At 51.1% G+C, this 21,058-nt stretch overlaps 1 protein-coding gene across 2 annotated transcripts in view; it reads left to right on the top strand.

Moving 5' to 3' along the window:
* LOC138511696 (general transcription factor IIH subunit 2) overlaps nucleotides 1-21,058 on the top strand; it is a 1,250,606-nt gene that overhangs the window by 1,162,210 nt on the left and 67,338 nt on the right. The gene's annotated exons all lie outside the window — the stretch shown is intronic.

Below are 21,058 nucleotides of genomic sequence, written 5' to 3'. Positions count from 1 at the left end.
AACACCTTTTTGGCAGCAAGGCTGACGAGAGCCTTGAGAGGTTGCAGACCTCAAAAGCTGCAGCGAAGTCGTTGGGCGCTGCAGTTCGCCAACCTCCGCCTTTTCGTCCTAGGGGACAGCAGTGGAGGGGTGGTTCCTTTCGCTATTACTCGTCCTTCAGTAAAGCGAGAGGGGCTGGCAGTCAAAGAGGCCAGCGCAGGGGTACCAGAGGTGGACGACAGGGTACCCGTGGTGCCAAGGCCGCTCGGGCAGTTGCCTCTTTGCCCTCAGGTAACGCCGCAGCCGCTCCTACTCTGTCATGAGGCCATGTCCCATGGTTCGCCGGTTGGGGGAAGGCTGGCGCAGCATCTTGTAGAGTGGCAAGCCATTACTTCAGATGTGTGGGTTCTGGAGATCATAGCCCACGGCTACTGTCTTCCCTTTCGGCACAGGCCTCGCGACAATCCACCGGGGAACCTCTCTTTGAAGTGTCCGGATCCGCTCCTTGCGCAGGAAATTCAAGCCCTGCTGGTGAAAGGCGCTATAGAACTGGTGCCTGTAGCGGAGAGGAACAAGGGATGGTATTCCCCTTATTTTTTGATTTCCAAGAAAGACGGGGGATTGAGACCCATCATGGACTTGCGCGGTTTGAACAAACTCCTCAGGAAGGACAAGTTCAAGATGGTTACTCTCTCTCAAGTCCTCCAGGCCCTTCAGCTTCAGGACTGGTTGGTGTCACTCGACCTCAAGGATGCTTACTTCCATGTGCCGATCCATCCCAAGCACAAGAAGTACCTGAGGTTCGCGGTTGGCGACTCGCACTTTCAGTTTCGGGTCCTGCCGTTCGGATTGACCTCCGCCCCGAGGGTCTTCACCAAGCTCATGGTGGTGGTGGCAGCGCATCTCAGGCAAGGGGGGATTCACGTCTACCCCTACCTGGACGATTGGTTGATCAGCGGGAGCTCTCCCGAGCAAGTCCTGGATCATCTGTCCGTCACCTGCCACTCCCTTCACAGGCTGGGCTTCTCCCTCAATTTAAAGAAGTCCCATTTGACGCCAACGCAGAGGCTCCAGTACATCGGAGCAGTGCTCGACACTTCCCTGGGGCAGTGTTTTCCTCCCCAGGTGAGGGCTCTTCACATTCAGCAGATGGTGCACAAGTTTCAGCATGCCCAGACGCTCCCAGCGTTCGAGTTCTTGAGGTTGCTCGGCCTCATGGCATCCTGCATTCTTCTGGTGCCAGAGGCTCGCCTGCGCATGAGATCTTTGCAGTGGGCACTCAAGATGCAATGGTCGCAGTCCTCCGGCAGGATGTCGGACCCTATTCAGGTGCCGCCCTCGGTCGCCCAGGACCTTCTGTGGTGGGCCGTCAAAGGCAACTTGATGAAGGGGGCTCCGTTTTGGCTTCCCTGGCCGGAGGTGACGATCGTGACGGATGCATCCCTCACGGGATGGGGAGCTCATGCCAGCGGGCTGACAGTCAGCGGTCGTTGGTCTCCGTCGGAGTCCAGACTCCATATCAATTTGTTGGAGCTGAGGGCCGTCAGGCTAGCCCTGAAGGCTTTTCTGCCGACTGTGCGAGGGAGGAATGTCCTGATCCTGACGGACAACACGGTGGCCATGCACTACCTCAACAAAAAAGGGGGGGCAGGGTCACTTCCTCTGTGCAGGGAGGCGATGCAGCTCGAGTTCTGGGCCATCCAGCAGGAACTTTCGGTCTCGGCAGTTCATCTGGCCGGAGTCCAAAACGTGACGGCGGACGCTCTGAGCAGGCAGAGCGCGATCTCTCACGAGTGGGAGTTGGCTCAGGAGATTCTCCTGGAGATCTTCGCCCTTTGGGGGACCCCTCAAGTGGATCTCTTCGCCTCCAGTGTCAACCGGAAGTGCGAGAGGTTCTGCTCGCGGGAATTTCCTCCAAAAGGAGCCTTAGGAGACGCGTTCGTGGTGGATTGGTCATTCCCGCTGCTGTACGCGTTTCCTCCAGTCCCCGTCATCCCGCAAGTGCTGCGGAGGTTACGGAAGTTCGGTTCCCGGATGATCCTCATTGCTCCGGCGTGGGCTCGGAGGACGTGGTACCCGGACCTTCTCGACTTGTCCATCTGCCCTCCACGTCGTCTTCCCTACCGAGACGATCTGCTCTCACGGGAGGGGGGTCTGGTTCTCCATCCAGAGGTCAGATCCCTCAACCTTCACGCTTGGCTTCTGAAAGGTTGAGGTATAGGGATTGGGACCTCCCTGAAGACGTGATGGAGGTGTTGCTTTCGGCCCGAAGGCCAGCTACTAAGTCTCTGTACCGTTGCCGTTGGCGTAAGTTCTGCGACTGGTGCAGAGTTCGGAATGTGGATCCTTTTGCATGTGACATCCCCATGGTTCTGTCCTTTTTGCTTTATTTGGCCCACAGGGGCTTGCAAGTGGGTACCATTAAAGGTTACCTGGCGGCGCTGTCCATCTTTAAGCGCTCGTCTGATGAGTGTTCTTACTTTAAGATCCCTTTAATTTCACAGTTTCTGAAAGGGCTCACTAATGTGTTCCCTCCGTCACCTTTCCTGGTGCCTGGTTGGGATTTGAACCTTGTTCTTAGGTTTCTTATGGGTGCTCCGTTTGAGCCTTTACATTCTTGCCCTTTGAGGATGTTAACTCTGAAAACTGTGTTTTTAGTTGCGGTTACTTCCGCTCGCAGAGTGAGTGAGTTACAGGCACTTTCAGTTAAGCCACCCTTCACTGTTTTCCACAAGGACAGGGTTGTCCTTCGTGTTCGTCCTTCTTTTCTTCCGAAGGTAGTGACAGAATTTCATTTGGCCCAGAAGGTTGTTCTTCCGGCATTCTATCCTCCTCCGCATCCTGGTAAGGAAGAGGAGAGGCTCCGTAGGCTTGATCCTAGGAGAGCTTTAAGCTTTTATGTTTCACGCATGTCCCGGGTCAGAGTGGACGATCAACTCTTTATTGGTTACGCTGGTAAGCGTTTGGGGCAAGCTGTGACGAAACAGACTTTGTCCCGCTGGATTATTTTGGCCATCTCGGAGTGTTACCGCTTGGCGGGTAAGGACCCACCGGCTGGCTTGCGGGCCCATTCTACCAGGGGTATGGCTGCGTCTACTGCCCTGCAGAGGGGTGTTCCTATTCGCAACATCTGTGATGCAGCCACCTGGGCTTCAGTACATACATTTGTACAGCATTATTCCCTCGATTCCATCAGTGGGCAGGATCTGGCCTTTGGCAAGGCGGTCCTTTGCTCTGCTATTTGATTGGCTATTATAAATTTTGTTTATAAATTCTTTCCCTCCTCCTTGCTCTGGTACTGCTTTGGGAGTCTGTCATAGATATGGAATACGTCGGAGGACCCAATCCCCTCGAAGAACAAGTTACTTTCTTACCTGGTAACGTTCTTTCGATGGGATGGTCCGACGACGTATTCCATATCGCTCCCGCCCTGCCTTCCCCGCTGCAGAATTTCTTTTGCGATTGCAGCTTACGTTCCGCAAGGCTTTGTGTCTGACTGGCAGTTGACTTATGTGTCACGTTCTGGGGGAAAAAACTACAACTGAGGCTACAGGCGTCGTGCGTCCTACTTATCACATCGGATGACGTCGGAGGAGGTCCTCGACGTCGGCGCATCAACGTCATCGACGCAGGACGCAGACGCCGGAAAAGTTTCCGAAGCAGCACAGCTGTGGTGATTACCTGTCATAGATATGGAATACGTCGTCGGACCATCCCATCGAAAGAACGTTACCAGGTAAGAAAGTAACTTGTTCAACTGGTGCAAGGACAAGAATGTGGACCCTTTTCAATGTGGCACTCCTATGGTGCTTTCTTTTCTGTTACCTCTGGCCAATCTGGGGCTCCAGATTGGAACCGTAAAGGGATAGGATACCTTGCGGCGCTTTCCATTTTTAAGCGTTCCTCTGAAGAGGTCTCCTATTTCAGAATACCATTGATTATTCAATTCCTGAAGGGACTCACTAACTTGTATCCTGCAGTCCCAAAGCAGCAGAGCACTGTATTATTAGAGAATGGGGTGCATGTAAAATGAGAGTTGGAGGAGATGGAACAGGGGTAACACCATGAGTCACCAGCGCTCATCGATCATGTAGTGCTCTTTAAAAGGCAGTATCTTTTGGAAGTAAAAGTGTAGGAGGTAGGAAGCCAATCTGATAACTGCTGTTAGGTTTTATCAGAGAGTAGCAAGGGAATCCTTTCCTTCAAGTTTTCTTTGACTTCTTGAATTCCAGTCTAGATGTCTTGAGTCTTTGTATTTCATTGGGCTCCTGAAATAGTTTCTCTGCCATGTAGAACTGAGTCTTGGTTGTAATTGCTTTGTAGTTGATGCAAGTCATCTTGAACGTCATGCAAGCGTATCCATTAGTGATCAATAGGTGATGCAGGTCATTATGAAAGTGATGCAGACATGGACGAGTAACCAATTTGCTTTAGTGGACAAGTGGAGGATTCCTTCAGTCTTAAAATGAAATGGGCTTTTGTGTGCTGGGCTGATGTTAATGGGCCAGGGTTACAGCTGGAACATTTGGAAGGAGAGTGTGGCCACCATCCAGATGCCAAGGCACAATGGCCTAGGCGGTTCTGAGGTCCATGGTATGGGATGACGGTCTCAACTCTGCAGAGAAGTGAGAGTTGGTACCAGGCTGTCTGCATCTTCTTTGTGATGTGTGTTTTCGAAGAGATCTCATTTGGTGGTGAAGCTTAGGGATTTTTCACTTGTGATGAGCTGTGGGAGAAGCATTCGATTTCGATCTTTGCCGCCGTTTTGGTTTGTTCGGTAGCGCCTTAGGAGAGACTTAACTTCCGATGACTATTAATACTCATTGTGTCAAATTATGCCTTTAACATTGGTGGTGGTTGCTAAAGACCCGGGGTCATGAAGTTGATAGTGGGTGTCCCTTGAATGGAAAACAATCGGAGTGGTCTATAAGGTCACCAGAGAGGTTTCACTATCTTCAAGATGGTGGCTCATTGATCATAAATCCTTGCTACAGCCAACATATAACACACTCCGACCCCAATTGCAAAAATACCTTTTTCTGACACTTAAATCAGCTGCCGTTGATGCTCAACACCAAATAAGAACTGCAACCATATGCTTATGGGAAGCAAAACAGAGGGGGGTCTGGGAAACTCTCTACCAGCACGAACACAGCCCATTGACTTGTTCTTGGGTGGATGGCCCCTGGGAGAGTCTCAACCAAGTCTTTAGCTCACTGTTCTTTTCACAGAGAAGAAATTTCCCCACATATCAGTCTTTGTCCTGCCCAGGGGCAGTCCAGCACCAAAATGCTCCAAAAGCCTCCAGACAGACTCCCTCTGGTACCGAGCTCAGACCCAGAGCCTGTGCTCGTGGAGGAGCTGGCCATCCTTTTGGCAAAAGTAGCTGTGGAAGAGGTCCGGCTCAAAGGATGGATTGGGTTAGTACTCCCAGTACATTTTGGTGCCTAAAAAGGGGGCGATGGGTTGGCATCCTGGACCTCAGGCGCTTGAACCTGTTTCAGAGGAAGGTCAAGTTCAGGATCCATTCTCAGAAAAGCCAGGACTGGTTTGTGTGGTTGGGTCTCCAGGATGCCTGTTTCCATGTGCCGATCCACCCAAGGTACAGAAAGTTTGATTGATTTTGATTTGATTTTGGTAATTTGTAACGTGCTCAAAACAGAACAAACCGTATAATGGCGCAGAGGACTTTTGCTGAAACGAGTATCCAAAATTGTAATAGTATCACATTGCATCCGTAAGTGCAGCACAGTTACGTCCAGAGGACATGACCATTGTACAAAACTGACTAGAGTTTATTTAAACAAAAATGTTTTCAGGGCTTTACGAAATTGACACAGGGAATCCATAGTCCTAATTTCCCTCGGTAAGCTATTCCAAAGTCTAGGTCCAAAAACCGAAAATCTTCTATCCCCTCTTGACACAAATGTAGATGGGGGGGATGACTAAGAAAGCCTGGTCCCCGGAACGTAGGCATCTGGACGGTTGATACTTCTCAAGTTTATCCTTCAAGTAATCTGGTGCTAAATCATTCAGACACTTTAATACCAGACAGTGATACATGTGAGGTTTTGCCTAACCCACAGACCAGCCTGACCGCTGCATTCTGCGCCCTTTGCAGTCTGCTGAGCTGTTTTGTTGGGATGCCCACCAAATGGCTGTTACAGTAGTCTAGGTGGGCATTTGTAAGTGCTCCTACCACCATAGCATGATCCCCATCCGGGATATATGGGAGAGTTTGCCGGAGGAGTCTCAAGGAGTAGAAGATGGCTTTCACCTTGGATCCAACCTGGCTCTCACTACCTAGATTATTCTGCCAAATGCAGCCCATATTTTAAACTTTAGTTGAACATTTAAGTTCAACTCCCAATAACTTGGGAAGTGGCTGTTTTTTTGTAATAGCTGAACGTTGCTCAGGGCCAAACAGAATAAATTCTGTCTTGGCTGCATTCAACTGCAGTTGGTTGGAGGCCATCCATTCGCTAATCTCCTGAAGGCAGTCAACGATTTTAGCAAAAGATTCCTCAACCTTATCAACTGTAATAACAATATGAGTATCGTCAGCATATGATTGAAACTTATTCCATGGTGTCTCAAAATGTCCATAAGCAGTTGAAAGCGATATATAAACATAATAAATACAAATTGAAGTGGCTACAACGATAAGCCCTGTGGAACACCTCAGTCCACGATGCATGGATCTGACGTGAAGGCTCTTAATCTAACACATTGTTGGCGCTGTTGTAAAAAAAGATCTAAACCACCGAATGGCATGCTCAGAAACCTTCACAACTGTCCTCAGGTTCCTGAGGTTCGTTGTAGGGAGTACCCATTACCGTTTCAATGTGCTTTTTTTCGGACTGTCCTCCACCCCTAAGTTATTCACCAGATTGATGTTGGTGGTGGCTGCTCGTCTCAGGAGGGACGGAATTCCCTACCTGGAATACTAGCTCCTTGTGGGCAGTTCACAGGAGCAATTGTCGAGACATCTTGAGGATGACTGCTGGATACTGCACAAATTGGGCTTCTCCCTGAATTTCTAGAATTATAAAATGACACCTGCTCAGTGGCCGTGTTCATCAAAGAGGTCCCGTTCAGGTGAGAAATGAATCTTCCACCTGAGGAGAGAGTCGGTTTGGGAGCTTCTATCTAGCTTGGGATCTCACGCTATGTTGAGGTCGCCCCCCATGATGATGTTCCTTGTGGCAAATTCTTCTAACGCTGTGAGGGTTTCTCTAAGGAATCCATCTTGTCCTATGTTGGGCGCATATATGGAAGCCAGGGTGATGTGTTTGCCTTCTACTGTTATGTTTAAATAGTGGTAGCGCCCCTCTTTGTCCACCAAGGTGCTCTGGACTTGTGCCTTGAGTCTGTCCTGTATAGCTGTAAGGACTCCCGCCTTCTTCCCTTCCACGTTGGCTTGGTAGTTGTGTAAGACCCCCCCCCCCTTATCTTGATCTGCATTTTGTCAGCCTTCTTTATGTGGGTTTCCTGATACATAATGATATCGGCTTTCAATCTCCATGCTTGCCATTCCAGTTTTTTCTTTTTGGTTGGGGTGTTCATTCCCCTGACGTTATGCGCCAGGATCTTTATCTTGCTCATGGTTCCACTATCCATTGTAGTCTGTTTCCCGTCCCTCACTCTCCTGTTGCATCTTTCGAGTGTTGTGTTTTTCTGCTCTATTTCCCCCACCATCCATGCCCCCTTGTCTCCCTTCCCAACTCCCCACCGCCCCACCCTTCCCCAACTTCTCTTCTCCTCTGAGGGGGGGGGGGGGGCTAGGTTCCTATGTGCGTCCAGACGAAGTGTCCTGCGCTCCTGGCCCCCTATCCTCCTCAGCTTCAAATTGTGAGGGGTCCTAAACCCCACTTTGGATTCCAAACACGCCCTTCCTCCTTCACCCTTGGGCCTGTATTTTGTAATTTCGGGTGAATCCTCTCCCCTTGATATGATCGAATGCTCCATTTGTTTTTATTTTTTTCCTTGCATTGCTTCAGTAATTCGGTGGGTCTCATCTTTTGCTTCCTCCTCTGCCTTCCTTTGTTACCGTTTTACAACCTTTCCGATTTGTTGGGGGGTTTTGCACTCCTCTGTGCTTGATTTTGTCCGTACCTGTTTTTCTGCTGCAGCCCCAGCATGTGTTCCCCTTCTTCACATGTTGTTATCCGGTGTTGGTTCTCTTCCCAGTTAAACAGGATGCCAAACGGGAAGGTCCATTTGTATTTTACCTGGTTGGCTGTCGGGTGTTGGACCACTGGGCCCATTTTCCGTCTCTTCAGCAGGGTAGACTGTGCTAAATCTTGGTATAGTTGTACTTCTTGGCCATGTTTTTGCGTCGGTCTGGCCTATCTCGCTTTCCGTAGTATTTGCTCTTTCTGTGGGTAAGAGGCTATATAGCTGCTAATAAGTCTCTTGGCCTCGTCCCCGGCTTTACTCTGATCTTCTGGGGCCCACCCGATGTAGATCTATTTTTATCTGCGGGTCCGTGTCTTCCGCTAGTATTTCCGCAAAGATGTGCGTGACTGTGCCCTGTAGATCTTTGTCCTCAGTTGACTCTGGCATATTTTTAATTCTAATGTTCAACCACCTCAATCTATTTTCCAGTTCCTCACATTGGAGTTCTAGGTTGCTGGAAATGCGAGCCAGCTGTTCTAGCATCTCGTCCGACTTCTGTGTGTCCGCTTCCACCTGTTGCACTACTCTCTCAAGTGTGTCGGTCCTCTCTTCTAGCTTTGCAATATCTATTTTTACTTCTTGGAGGACTGCTTCATGTCCTCTTTCAGCGTCTGCAATTGTTCCTGAATGGAGAGTAAAAATTGACTCTGCAGTTCCTTGAAGCAATTTTGCATATCTGTTTTGGTCATCGGGTTGTCCCCCATGTCTTGTCATGTGATTCTCCTTCAAGTTCCCCTTTTTCTGTCAAGGTCGTGTCTTCTGCACCCCAGAGTTGCTTCAGGCTTCTGTTCTGTTTTCCTTGGGGGAGGCGCTGGGGTTTTTGTTCTGGACTTGGATATCAATGCTAGTGTGATGGTCCTCTCCCTGTTCTCCTTCTATTGCTCGGTCCCTTTTTCAGTCTTGATCTTTGCGGGCGTGCAGCCGTTGGGTCCCCCCTTCTCTGCTTCCACTCTGCGGAGGTGGACCGTCTTGGGCCACAGGAACCCCAACCCCTTTTGATCTCCGGTTAGTTATATCTCGCAAAGTTTGGTACAGTATCTGTCCCTTCTTGGTTTTAGAGGGGGGTCTCCTTCTGGATCTTGTTCTACTGGCTCCTCACGCTGGCGTTGTGAGTCGCTGTGGTTTGGCCTTTTCCAGGTTGGTCCCTCTTCCCTTTACCACTGCTCATTGGGCTGTTTATCCTGTTGTTCGTTTCTGTTCTTTGGTCCATTCCGGGTCTGTCTTGTGGCTTCCGAAGGTTATTTGTTAATGTGTTGGCCTATTTGTGAATGTGTTGGCCTCCCTTTGTGTCCTTCCGCTCTTGCCCCTTCCTTAATTCATCTCCCCTTGCCTTGGGGGTCTATGTAACTTTTGGAGGCTCTTGTCCGTTTCGCACCCTTTCCCGCTCCATTGTTCCTTGCGGGTGCCCTTTTTGAAGGAGGAGGGGCCGTTGATGGGGTTGGTGGTGGCCCGGTGGGTGGTCCTTTGCCTTGTGGTTGCTAGGCAGAAACCTGTGCAGTTCCCTTAGGGACCACTGCAAAAGACTTAAGACTACAGGTGTTTGGCAGTAAACCCACTTGGTAGCAGTCTGTATCACACAGATTCACTTGGTAGCTGTGGCTGAGCAGTCAGACTTCCCTCAAGAAGAGTTAGGCAGTATATAGAGTATACACAATAGGTACAGAGATAAAGTTGCACAAGCAAACACTGACCAGAGCTTTGGTGTAAAAGTATATAGTTATCTATTTAAAGACACACTTGTAGATTACACTAGCACAAAGAGAAAAGTAAATTTAAATTCAGCACACAGATATATATATATATATATATATATGTGACTATCTATCTATATATCCCGAATTACTTATTAGGCAAGTCTTAATGAGAAACACCACTTATTTTCAGACAGAGGTGAGCGCTTAACATAAGATGGCACTCTAATAAGTTATTAAAAAGGGAGGGAAAAAGGCAGAGTTATGGAAGCACACAAATTTCAATACTTTCAAAAGAACCACAGTAAGGCAGGATAGGCAAAGTTCTACTGGAGAGCAAGGAAGTCAATTGCAAGGCCCACTCTTGGAGAGAGCAAACAGAAGGGGTCCAGGTTCACACAGTGGGGTTATGCCCAAAGAGTCTTGTAGATAGTTTGCACACAAAGAATGAAATTAAAGTCAGGAAAAGTTAGCTAGGTTGTCCCAGGCCAGCCCAGGTTAGAAAGTCGAGGCTTTACTGTCACCCCGAACAATCTGTCGCAAGGGAAGCCAGGTGGGACACAGTACCTTAAGTGTGAAGGAAGCTCCAGCGGGGGCAGTTGTTCCTGGCAGCGGGTGCAAGTCGGTGTTTCGTCCAGAGGAAGAGGAGGTCTTGCCGTGGAGGAAAGATGAAGGTCGTTGCACTTCCAGGGAAGAAACGAGCCGTGGAGTTCTTTGGTTGAAAGGTACTACCCTTCTCTTCGCGGTAGTGGTAAGCCGTGGTAAGCCGTGGTATTCCGGTTGCCGGGGTGCTTGGCACGGGCAAGACGGCCACGAGATGCTCCAGGAAGGTGAAAAGAAGGCAAAACTGGCTATCCCCACCAGTCAACGGAAGAAGACTCTCCGGACTGGAGATCTACTCTGTCGTCTGGAAAAGTGGTGAGACGGTTCAGCAGGGCTCCACCGGTGGTGTCGTCGTTGCAGGTCGGCTCAGCTTCTCCCTCCTCGGATTCTTAGGTCCTGTGGCGATTTCTGACGTTCCAGTCCCCAAAGCCCTGCTTTTATGCAGCAAACCCCCATTCATTCAGCCTAGCTGTCAATCAAACATGCTAAGTGGTGAGCCGGCCGGCTCACCACTTGGGCCAATCACACAAGAGTGCGACTTGAGTTGCCAAGGCAACTCAGTCCAGGGTCCCTAAACCCCCTCCTACACCCTCTGTGGTACCCAGACAGAGTGGCACCACTTTGGGAGGCTTCTGTGGAGAAGCCCGCCAAAAAGTGGAACAAAGGGCTCGACTTGGGTTGGAGTCACAGAAGAGAACATAAACGCCATTTTAGAATCGAGTTCTGGCAAAAAATACCAACCAGTGAATTAATATTAAATAAATACACCCGCGGTATGTTCGAGGCTATAAGAATTAAATAATTAAAGTTGGTAGCCTCAAACAATGGGAAAATCCCATAGAGATATATTTGCGGTCGAATATAAAAAGTTGTATCCACTGCCACCAGCCAAAACTCGATCAGGGGGGACGGAGACGTGCCCCCTCGAACAACAGACCCCGGGGCAATCGAATTGCCCCAACCAGTACGTCCACAATATGATGGTTTGTACTGATTTCTGTTCATAATTTGGGACTAGTAAAGCCAATGGTGACTTTACATGCCCTGGGAGACAGTAGTCTGTCCCAGCGTATGGAGTCTATGTTTGGGGGTCGCTACGACAACCCTGGGTTACGGCACGGAGGGTGCTCTGTAACCCACATCAAAAACACATGAGACCCTATGGAGTTAAAGACCCCATAGCCCATAAAAAACATGGAAAGACAAAGGAACCCCTCAAATCATGTCTAAGAGTGGGAGTAAAAGAGTCTCACTCTTAGCAGGAGAAAAAAATAAACCCCAAAAATCCAGCAAAGCTGCTGGGGGACTCACTAGGTTTGGGAAATTAGCCTTTACAGATAATTCTCCCTAACAGTGGTCTTGCATATTTGTTCTTCACCTCCCCTTTGTGTAGCAACGTGTGGGCCCGTGCTTTGCGCTATTTATTTTGCCCTTGTTCGGGGTGTCCCCACTTTTCTATCTCACTTCCTTTTTGCTTTTTTAGTTTTATGTTCAGGCTGGGGCCCGCTGTGGTCCTGTGTTTAAGCGCTTATCTCGGTTGGGCACATGGGGGTTTCTGCAGTATGCACTGTACTCACTGTGTAGTCATGGTCGCACGTGCCCGCTGTGGTGTAGTGTAGACCGCCTCACGTCTTCAGGTCCTCCTGGGTCCCTGTCCACCTTCTGGTGCTGTTGGGAGCATGCCAGGTCGTCCCGCTGTGTGTACTTGGTTGCCAAGCACTTCTGGCCGTTGTTTAGTTTTTCCTGTGTGCATCATGGTATGGGCGCTCCCCTCAGTGCTGCGGCAACATTCTCGCCTGTGCCGGGTGGCCACCTGTCTCTGGCGCATTGTTTGTGCGAGTATTGAGGGGGTGGGGAGAGTGCCCAGGTAATGATGTTGCTCCCCGCTTTCCCTCCTTTCGTTCCGCGATGCTGTTTCACAGGTCCGTTTCTTCTGCTGGGCGTGTCCTGATTCTCCTTGTTCCCCGGCTCGCCCGAGGAGGCCGCGGTCGTGTCCTTGTGCTGATCGTTTCGGCTGCCTGATCCTTCAGCTGGGCCAGCCGTTGGTCTCCTTGTCCCCTCACTCGTCTGCTGCAACCGCACTTTGGTGATGGTTGTGCCGGATGCCTTCTGTTGCTGGGCTGCTTTTGCTTCCCACCGCCTCGCCCACGGGTTCTTGAGGCGTGTCTTCGCAGCGGGTGCTCTTCGTTTTTCTGCCCCTGCCTCGCTCAGCAGTCAGCTTCAGAGGCTTCCGATGCCGTCTTTCGGTTACGGTTTTTCTTAGTCGATGCTTGCCATCGTTTCACTGCTTGCAGAGCTCTTTGATTTCCTGAAGTTGTGGCTTGGATTCGCCCAAAAAGCCTAATTGTAGTGCTAATTTTTCCTCCATCTTTTAGAAGGTTATTTTTAGGATTGGGCCGCCTTTTTTTGTCTTAGGTGCTATCTGAGTTTCACATGAATCAGAAAATTGAATTACCAATGTTCCTCCCTGCACTCTTTCAAGGAGGAGGAGAGGCTTAATAGGTTGGACCCAAAGAGGACACTAGGTTTCTGCCAGAACAGCTGAGATCCGTTGGAACAATCCGCTCTTTGTTTTTCTTAGACACGTATGGGTCATGCTGTGATCAAACAAACTTTGTGTCAATGGATTGTTGCATACCAGAATGTTATGAAAAGGAGCTACTGTCCGTGCTTCTGGCACATTCCACCAGAGAGGTTGGAGCCTCTTCGGTGTTGTAGAGACTACTTCTATTGAAAGAAATCTGCAAGGTTGCGAAATGGACCTCATTGCACACATTCACAAGCATCATGAATTTTTTTTTTGCTGGACCTGGATGCCCTTTTGTAATGGATTCTTTCATCCCATGGATTGCTTATCTATGATCTCCCTATCCCAGCACAGTTGTTTTCCGGAAACATTTCCCAGCGTGGCTCTACCGACGCCTCTACGCACCTCGTTCCAGATATGACCTCAGAGCCGTATGTACAGTGGCTTTGTACCCCATGATCTCGGTTCTTTTTTTCTGCATATTCTCTTTGCTAATCGGGAACACACTGATGAAGCTTACTTTTTTTTTTTTCCCAAAGCCATGCTTACTTTGTCTAACGCATCAGGATTCAAGCATTGTGTGGACGAGATGTTGTTCTCGGATCCACACCGGATTTGTCTATATTGCTTGGGCAAGGACCACGACACCCAGGGTTGTGGGTCGGGCTAGTCCATGCTCCCGAATGCCCTCCGGGAAAGGGCACTGACACTTTTCACATTCGTCCACAAGGGGAACAGTGAGACTCTGCGGTCTTGTTAGAGGTTGCACAGTGTGGCTCCACACAAGGAAAACGATATGAGGAAGCAGCATTTGAAGAGGTACTGCTCCCCAAACGAGTCCTCACACCCACATTCCTCTACCTCTTCGAAGAAGAGACACCGCTCCAGGGATTCTCCTGAAATGCCTGTGAGGATATGCTGGGACTGGCAGGGAACCTCCAGGTCGCCAGGGGCCTTGACGCTTCCCTGGAGATGGACATTTTGCCAGCTCCCACACCAGGAAATCCCCAATCTGCCTTTCAGCGCTTGATGACTAAGGTGGCAAGTACTCACCTGTCAGACCTAATGGTGCACAGAACACATCAACTTGCTGGATCTGAGGGCAAGCAGTTTGTCCCTGGTCGCTTTCCCTCCCCTCTGTGAACTGTGCTGAAAATTACGGGCAACACAGTGGCCATGCACTACCTCAACAAGCGAGGTGGTGTTTCGTCCTTGCCTCTGTGCAGAGAAGCAATGTGACTATGGTTCTGGTCTCTCTGATGGCCGCCAATTGTGCTGGAAGAAAGAATGTCACAGTGGGTGCCTTGAGCAGACAGACTTATGTCTCCCATGAGAGGAAATTCTGGATGAGATCTTCCTTTTGGGACCTCCTCAAGTGGACCTCTTGGCTTTCAGTGTCAACAGGGAGTGCAAGTTGTTCTGCTTCGATGCATTTCCTCACCAGGGAGTTCTGTAGAGGTAGAGGTTGAGGTACAAGTAGTGAGACTTGTCGGATGACGTCCTCGATGTGGTAGTTTCAGCTCGCAGGTCCACTACAAAATCCATGTATGCCTGCAGATGGCGTATATTTTTGTTTTGGTGTTGGTACAGGAATCTGCATCCTTTTGCCTGTCCACTATCCCCTGTGTTGGATTTTCTGCTATCCTTGGCCCAGGCGGGCCTGTATATTGGCACTGGTAAAGGTTCCCTCACAGCTGTTTTGGTGTTCAAGAGGTTCCTGAAACAGGGCTTGTTTTTCACAATCCCCACTGTTATGCACTTCTTTCAGGGATTGTGTAACCAGTTTCCTTCCCAGGTTGTGTAACCAGTTTATGGTTCCCGCTTAAGATTTCAATTGAGCTTAAGCATTTCTTATGGGCGCTCTGTTTGAGCCCCATCATTCCTGTTCTATTAGGTTGCTCACCCTTATGGTTATTTTCCTGGTTGCCATCACTTCCGCAAGACAGGTGAATGAGCTCCAGGTGTTGTCTGTTTTACCTCCCCATTTAATTTTTTCCAGAGAGTGATGCCCTCCTTTCTGCTGAAAGTGCTCTCGGATTTCCATCTTTCTCAGAAGATCCATCTTCCTGTGTTTTTTCCTTCGCCTCACCCTTACAAGGCAGAGGACAGATTCCATTGGCTGGACCCGGTGCATGCCCTTAAGTTTGACGTCTCTCGAACGAGAGAGACTAGAAAGATGACAAGATTTTTCGTCGGTTAGGCTGGGGCTCATGCTGGCATGGTTTTCACAGAATAGACAGTCAAGGTGGATCATTCTTTGCGTTTCGGAGTGCTATGATCTGGCTGTAAAGGATATGCATCAGGGTCTCAGAGCCCATTCTAACAGAGGAGTGGGTGCCACCTCTGCCTTGCAGAGAGGTGTTCCTGTCCTGGACATCTGCCAGGCTGCGACATGAGCCTCTTTGCACATATTTGCAAAGCATTACTGCTTGAATTGCCTTGCAGGCCAGGATGCCCATTTTGGTTCGGCAGTCCTCCAGAGATTTCTGGGTTAGGTGAGGTCCTTGCTTTCTCCTTCCTTCAGATCTACGTCCTGCTTTGGGAGTCTTTTCATAGATGAGAAATCTGTGGTAGGAAAGAATCCATTCGATGAACACATTACTTGCCTCTCTGTAATGTTATTTCGAGGGGATTGGGTCCTCCAACGTATTCCATATCTATGACGGTTAATGTCCACAGCTGTGCTGCTTCGGAAAAATTTTCTGCGTCCTGCGTCGATGCGCCGTCCCTGAGGACCTCCTTCGACGGCTGACGTCACCCGATGTGATAAGTAGGACGCACGACGCCCGTAGCCTCAGTTCCGTTTTTTCCACGAACGTGTTCGCTTCGTGAATCTCGGTACGCCTCAACTCTTTGGAGTTTGTTGTATTCTTCTCGGTTCTTTGAACCTGTTCGGTTTTTGTGAAAACCTGTTTGTGACGATGTCTACCTCGTCTTCAACCCCGCGTCCGGGCTTCAAGAAATGCGGGGACTGTGGGTCCAAGATGTCATTAAAGGACTCGCACGACGCCTGCCTCTGGTGCCTCGGGGAGGCCCACGACACGGACGTCTGTGTGGACTGATAGTCGCTCACGGCCAAGGCCTTGCGGGAGCGCAAGAAGAAGTTGTCAGTAGGTAGGTTGTCGAAGCCCAGGAAGTCGCGGTCTGCAGGGCTTTCGATGGATGATTCGAGAGGCGACTCTCCGCGTCATCGTCGGAGGTCCAGTGGGTCTCCTTCCAGGAGTCGGTCTCGCCACTCCTCTGCCTCTTCGAGGCATTCCCGGAAGCGCCGCCATCGGTCGCCTTCCCCGTCCTCTTCCGAAGACTCCGCCCGTCGGCGGGTCGCTTATCCCACCATGCAAGCGACACCGGAGGAATGGGCTTCCTTCGGGAAGAAGATGTTGGCGATTCTTGAATCGCAGGGCACCGGTCCGTCCGCGCCTCAGAGTGGGGTCGGTCGTGATCGGTCGAGACACTGCTCGCACACCTTCGGCCTCGGGTGGTCGGCACGGTTCGTGGGAGAGGTCCCGCTCGGACAAGGGTAACCGTTCTCGCCATGGCCGTTCCAGGTCCCGGTCCTCGACGCACTCGAGACCGCGTGATCCTGTGCTGTCTTCGAGGAAGACGTTGACGCCTGTGGCGCCGAGGTCGTCGACAACCTCTCTCGAGGCTCCGCTTTCGAGGGTGTCGTCGATGCTGTCGGTGCCTAGGTCATCGAAGGACACGCTCGGAGCCCTGGCTTCGAGGCCTGTGTTGCCGCCGGTGCTGGAGGCGCTGCGGCTGACGTTGACGCTGATTCGCTCAACGTCGACGCAGATTCTCTCGACGCCGGCACCGACTCGTTCCGCGCCCTCGACGTCTTTCGAGGCGGTGGTGTCGGAAGGGCCCGTGGCGTAGCCCCTAGAAAGGCTCTGGCTAAGGTCGGGCATAGCTTTGGTCCCCAGAGGCCTTCCTCTCACCGCCTGGAGTACATTTCAGAGGGTGATGAGGGCTTGGTTCCGGTGCCTGATGAGCTTCTCTCGGGCCATAGCCAAATTGATGACCTGAGGCAGTCACTGCATGATGCCACTGGACTGGACACCTCTCAGGAGGTGGAGTTTTGTAGGCCGGAGCCTGGCACTCATGCCGATGCTTCGTACCGGCGCCTTATGTCTCGGGTCACCGAGTATTTGGGATGGCTGGCTCCCCCAGGGGAGTGTGTTCAGGATGATCTCACGGACATCCTTGATCTTGGTCCCCCCACTGACCCGGTACTGCCGTTTCATATGGCTCTGCAGAGAAGGGTGGCGGCGGCTTGGACTGCTCCGGAGAGTCTCCCGGCAGTGGGCAAGTCTTTGTCGCGAAAATAACATCCAGCCAGTAGCGACCCCTGCTACTTGTCCAGGCACCCCACTCCGGAGAGTTTGGTGGTGCAGGTGGCTATGGCCCCGGTAAAGCAGGCGTCGTATCCTACCATCCCTCCGGATCGGGACGACAAACGTTTTGATGGCTGGGCGAAGAAAGTGTTTTCTTCAGGGGGTATGGCGCTTCAGGCGGCCAACTCCGTATGTGCCTTGTCTCGTTTCACACACACTCTGTGGAACTGTGTTGCATTAGCGGCTGAACATATTCCCGAAGGGGATGAACGGGATGGTTTCCTTGCTATGGTTCAGGATGGCAAGGAAGCCATGTGTGAGGCCGTTCAGTCGGGTTTGGACATGGCAGGTTTGCATGGTTGCGGAAGTCGGGGTTCGCTCCTGATGTGCAGTCCCGGCTCCTCAACATGCCCTTTGACGGTGAACATCTTTTTGGCAGCAAGGCTGACGAGAGCCTTGAGAGGTTGCAGACCTCCAAAGCTGCAGCAAAGTCGTTGGGCGCTGCAGTTCGACAACCTCCGCCTTTTCGTCCTAGGGGACAACAATGGAGGGGTGGTTCCTTTCGCTATTACTCGTCCTTCAGTAAAGCAAGAGGAGCTGTCAGTCAAAGAGGCCACCATAAGAGTGCCAGAGGTGGAAAACAGGGTACTGGAGGTGCCAAGGCCGATCAGGCAGTTGCCTCTTTGCCCTCAGGCAACGCCGCAGCCGCTACCACTCAGTCATGAGGCCAGGTCCCATGGTCCGCCGGTTGGGGGAAGGCTGGCGCAGCATCTTGTAGAGTGGCGTGTCATTACTTCAGATGAGTGGGTTCTGGAGATCATAACCCACGGCTACTGTCTTCCCTTTCGGCAGAGGCCTTGCGACAATCCACCTGGGAACCTCTCTTTGTAGAGTTCGGATCCGCTCCTTGCGTGGGAAATTCAAGCCCTGTTGGAGAAAGGCGCCATAGAACTGGTGCCTGTAGCGGAGAGGAACAAGGGATGGTATTCACCTTAGTTTTTGATTTCGAAGAAAGACGGGGGATTGAGACCCATCATGGACTTGCGCGGTTTGAACAAACTCCTCAGGAAGGACAAGTTCAAGATGGTTACTCTCTCTCAAGTCCTCCAGGCCCTTCAACTTCAGGACTGGTTGGTGTCTCTCGACCTCAAGGACGCTTACTTCCATGTGCCGATCCATCCCAAAAACTGAGGTTCGGATTGACCTCCGCCCCAAGGGTTTTCACCAAGCTCATGGTGGTGGTGGCAGCGCATCTCAGGAAAGGGGGGATTCACGTCTACCCCTACCTGGACGATTGGTTGATCGGGGGAACTCTCCCGAGCAAGTCCTGGATCATCTGTCCGTCGCCTGCCACTCCCTTCATGGGCTGGGCTTCTCCCTCAATTTAAAGAAGTCCCATTTGACGCCAACACAGCGGCTCCAGTACATCGGAGCAGTGCTCGACACATCCCTGGGGCTGTGTTTTCCTCCCCAGGTGAGGGCTCTTCACATTCAGCAGATGGTGCACAAGTTTCAACTTGACCAGACTCTCCCAGCGTCCGAGTTCTTGAGACTGCTCGGCCTCATGGCATCCTGCATTCTTCTGGTGCCAGAGACCATGTTGTGGATGAGATCTTTGCAATGGGCACTCAAGCTCCAGTGGTCTCACTCCTCTGGCAGGATGTCGGACATCAGACAGGTGCCGCCCTCGGTCGCCCAGGACCTTCTGTGGTGGGCCGTCGAAGGCAATCTGATGAAGGGGGCCCCATTTTGGCTGCCCTGGCCGGAGGTGACGATCGTGATGGACGCATCCCTCACGGGATGGGGAGCTCATGCCAACGAGTTGACAGTCAGCGGTCGTTGGTCTCCGTCGGAGTCCAGACTCCATATTAATCTGTTGGAGCTGATGGCCATCCGGCTAGACCTGAAGGCTTTTCTGCCGACTGTGCGAGGAAAGAGTGTCCTGATTCTAACGGACAGCATGGTGACCATGCACTACCTCAACAAAAAGGGGGGCAGGGTCACTTTCTCTGTGGAGGGAGGCGATGCAGCTCGAGTTCTGGGCCATCCAGCAGGAAGTTTCGATCTCGGCTGTTCATCTGGCCGGAGACGACAACGAGACGGCGGACGCTCTGAGCAGGCAGAGCACGATCTCTCACGGGTGGGAGCTGGCTCAGGAGATTCTCCTGGAGGTCTTCGCCCTTTGGGGGAACCCTCAAGTGGATCTCTTCGCCTCCAGTGTCAACCGGAAGTGCGAAAGGTTCTGCTCGCGGGAATTTCCACCAAAACGAGCCTTAGGAGATGCGTTTGTTTTGGAGTGGTCATTCCCACTGCTGTACGCGTTTCCTCCAGTCCCCGTCATTCCGCAAGTACTGCGGAGGTTACGGAGGTTCGGTTCCCGGAATATCCTCATTGCTCCGGCGTGGGCCCGTAAGACGTGGTACCCGGACCTTCTCGACTTGTCCATCTGCCCTCCATGTCGTCTTCCCTACCGAGACGATCTGCTCTCACGGGAGGTGGGTCAGGTTCTCCATCCAGAGGTCAGATCCCTCAACCTTCACGCTTGGCTTCTGAAAAGTTGAGGTATAAGGATTGGGACCTCCCTGAAGACGTGTTGGAGGTGTTGCTCTCGGCCAGGCGGCCAGCAACAAAGTCTCTGTACCGTTGCCTTTGGCGTAAGTTCTGCGACTGGTGCAGAGTTAAGAATGTGGATCCTTTTTGAGTGTGACATTCCCATGGTTCTGTCTTTTTTGCTTTCCTTGGCCCACAGTGGCTTGCAAGTGGGGACCATTAAAGGTTACCTGGCAGCACTGTCCATATTTAAGCGCTCGTCTGAAGAATGTTCCTATTTTAAGATTCCTTTAATTTCTCAGTTTTAGAAAGGGCTCACTAATGTGTTCCCTCCGTCACCTTTCCAGGTGCCCGGTTGGGATTTGAACCTTGTTCTTAAGTTTCTTATGGGTGCTCCGTTTGAGCCTTTGCATTCTTGCCCTTTGAGACTGTTAACACTGAAAACTGTGTTTTTGGTTGCGGTTACTTCCGCTCGCAGAGTGAGTGAGTTACAGGCACTTTCAGTTAAGCCACCCTTCACTGTGTTTCATAAGGACAGGGTTGTCCTTCGAGTTCGTCCTTCCTTTCTTCCGAAGGTGGTTTCGGAATTTCATTTGGGCCAGAAGGTTGTTCTTCCGGCGTTCTATCCTCCTCCACATCCTGGTAAGGAAGAGGAGAGGCTCCATAGGCTTGATCCTAGGAGAGCGTTGAGCTTTTATATTTCGCGCATGTCCCGGGTCAGAGTGGGCGATCAACTTTTCATTGGTCACTCTGGAAAGCGTTTGGGACAAGCTGTGAAGAAACAGACTTTTTCTCGTTAGATTATTTTAGCTATCTCCGGGTGTTACCCCTTGGTGGGTAAGGACCCTCGGGCTGGCTTGCGGGCCCATTCTACCAGGGGAGTGCCTGTGTCTACTGCCCTGCAGAGGGGTGTTCCTATTCGTCACATCTGTGATGCAGCCACCTGTGCTTCGGTACATACTTTTGTACGTCACTACTCCCTCGATTCCATCCGAGGGCAGGATCTGGCCTTTGGCAAGGCAGTCCTTTATTCAGCAATTTGATTGGGCATGCTAAATTTGTGTTGTAAATTCTTTTCCCACCTCCTTGCTTGGTACTGCTTTGGGAGTCTGTCATAGATATGGAATACGTCGGAGGACCCAATCCCCTGGAGGAACAAGTTACTCTCTTACCTGGTAACGTTCTTTCGATGGGAT

The sequence above is a fragment of the Ambystoma mexicanum genome, chromosome 6p (assembly GCF_040938575.1).
Source record: "Ambystoma mexicanum isolate Mex_15411 chromosome 6p, UKY_AmexF1_1, whole genome shotgun sequence".
Lineage (NCBI taxonomy): Eukaryota > Metazoa > Chordata > Amphibia > Caudata > Ambystomatidae > Ambystoma > Ambystoma mexicanum.
This window is presented reverse-complemented; position numbering and strand designations above follow the sequence as displayed.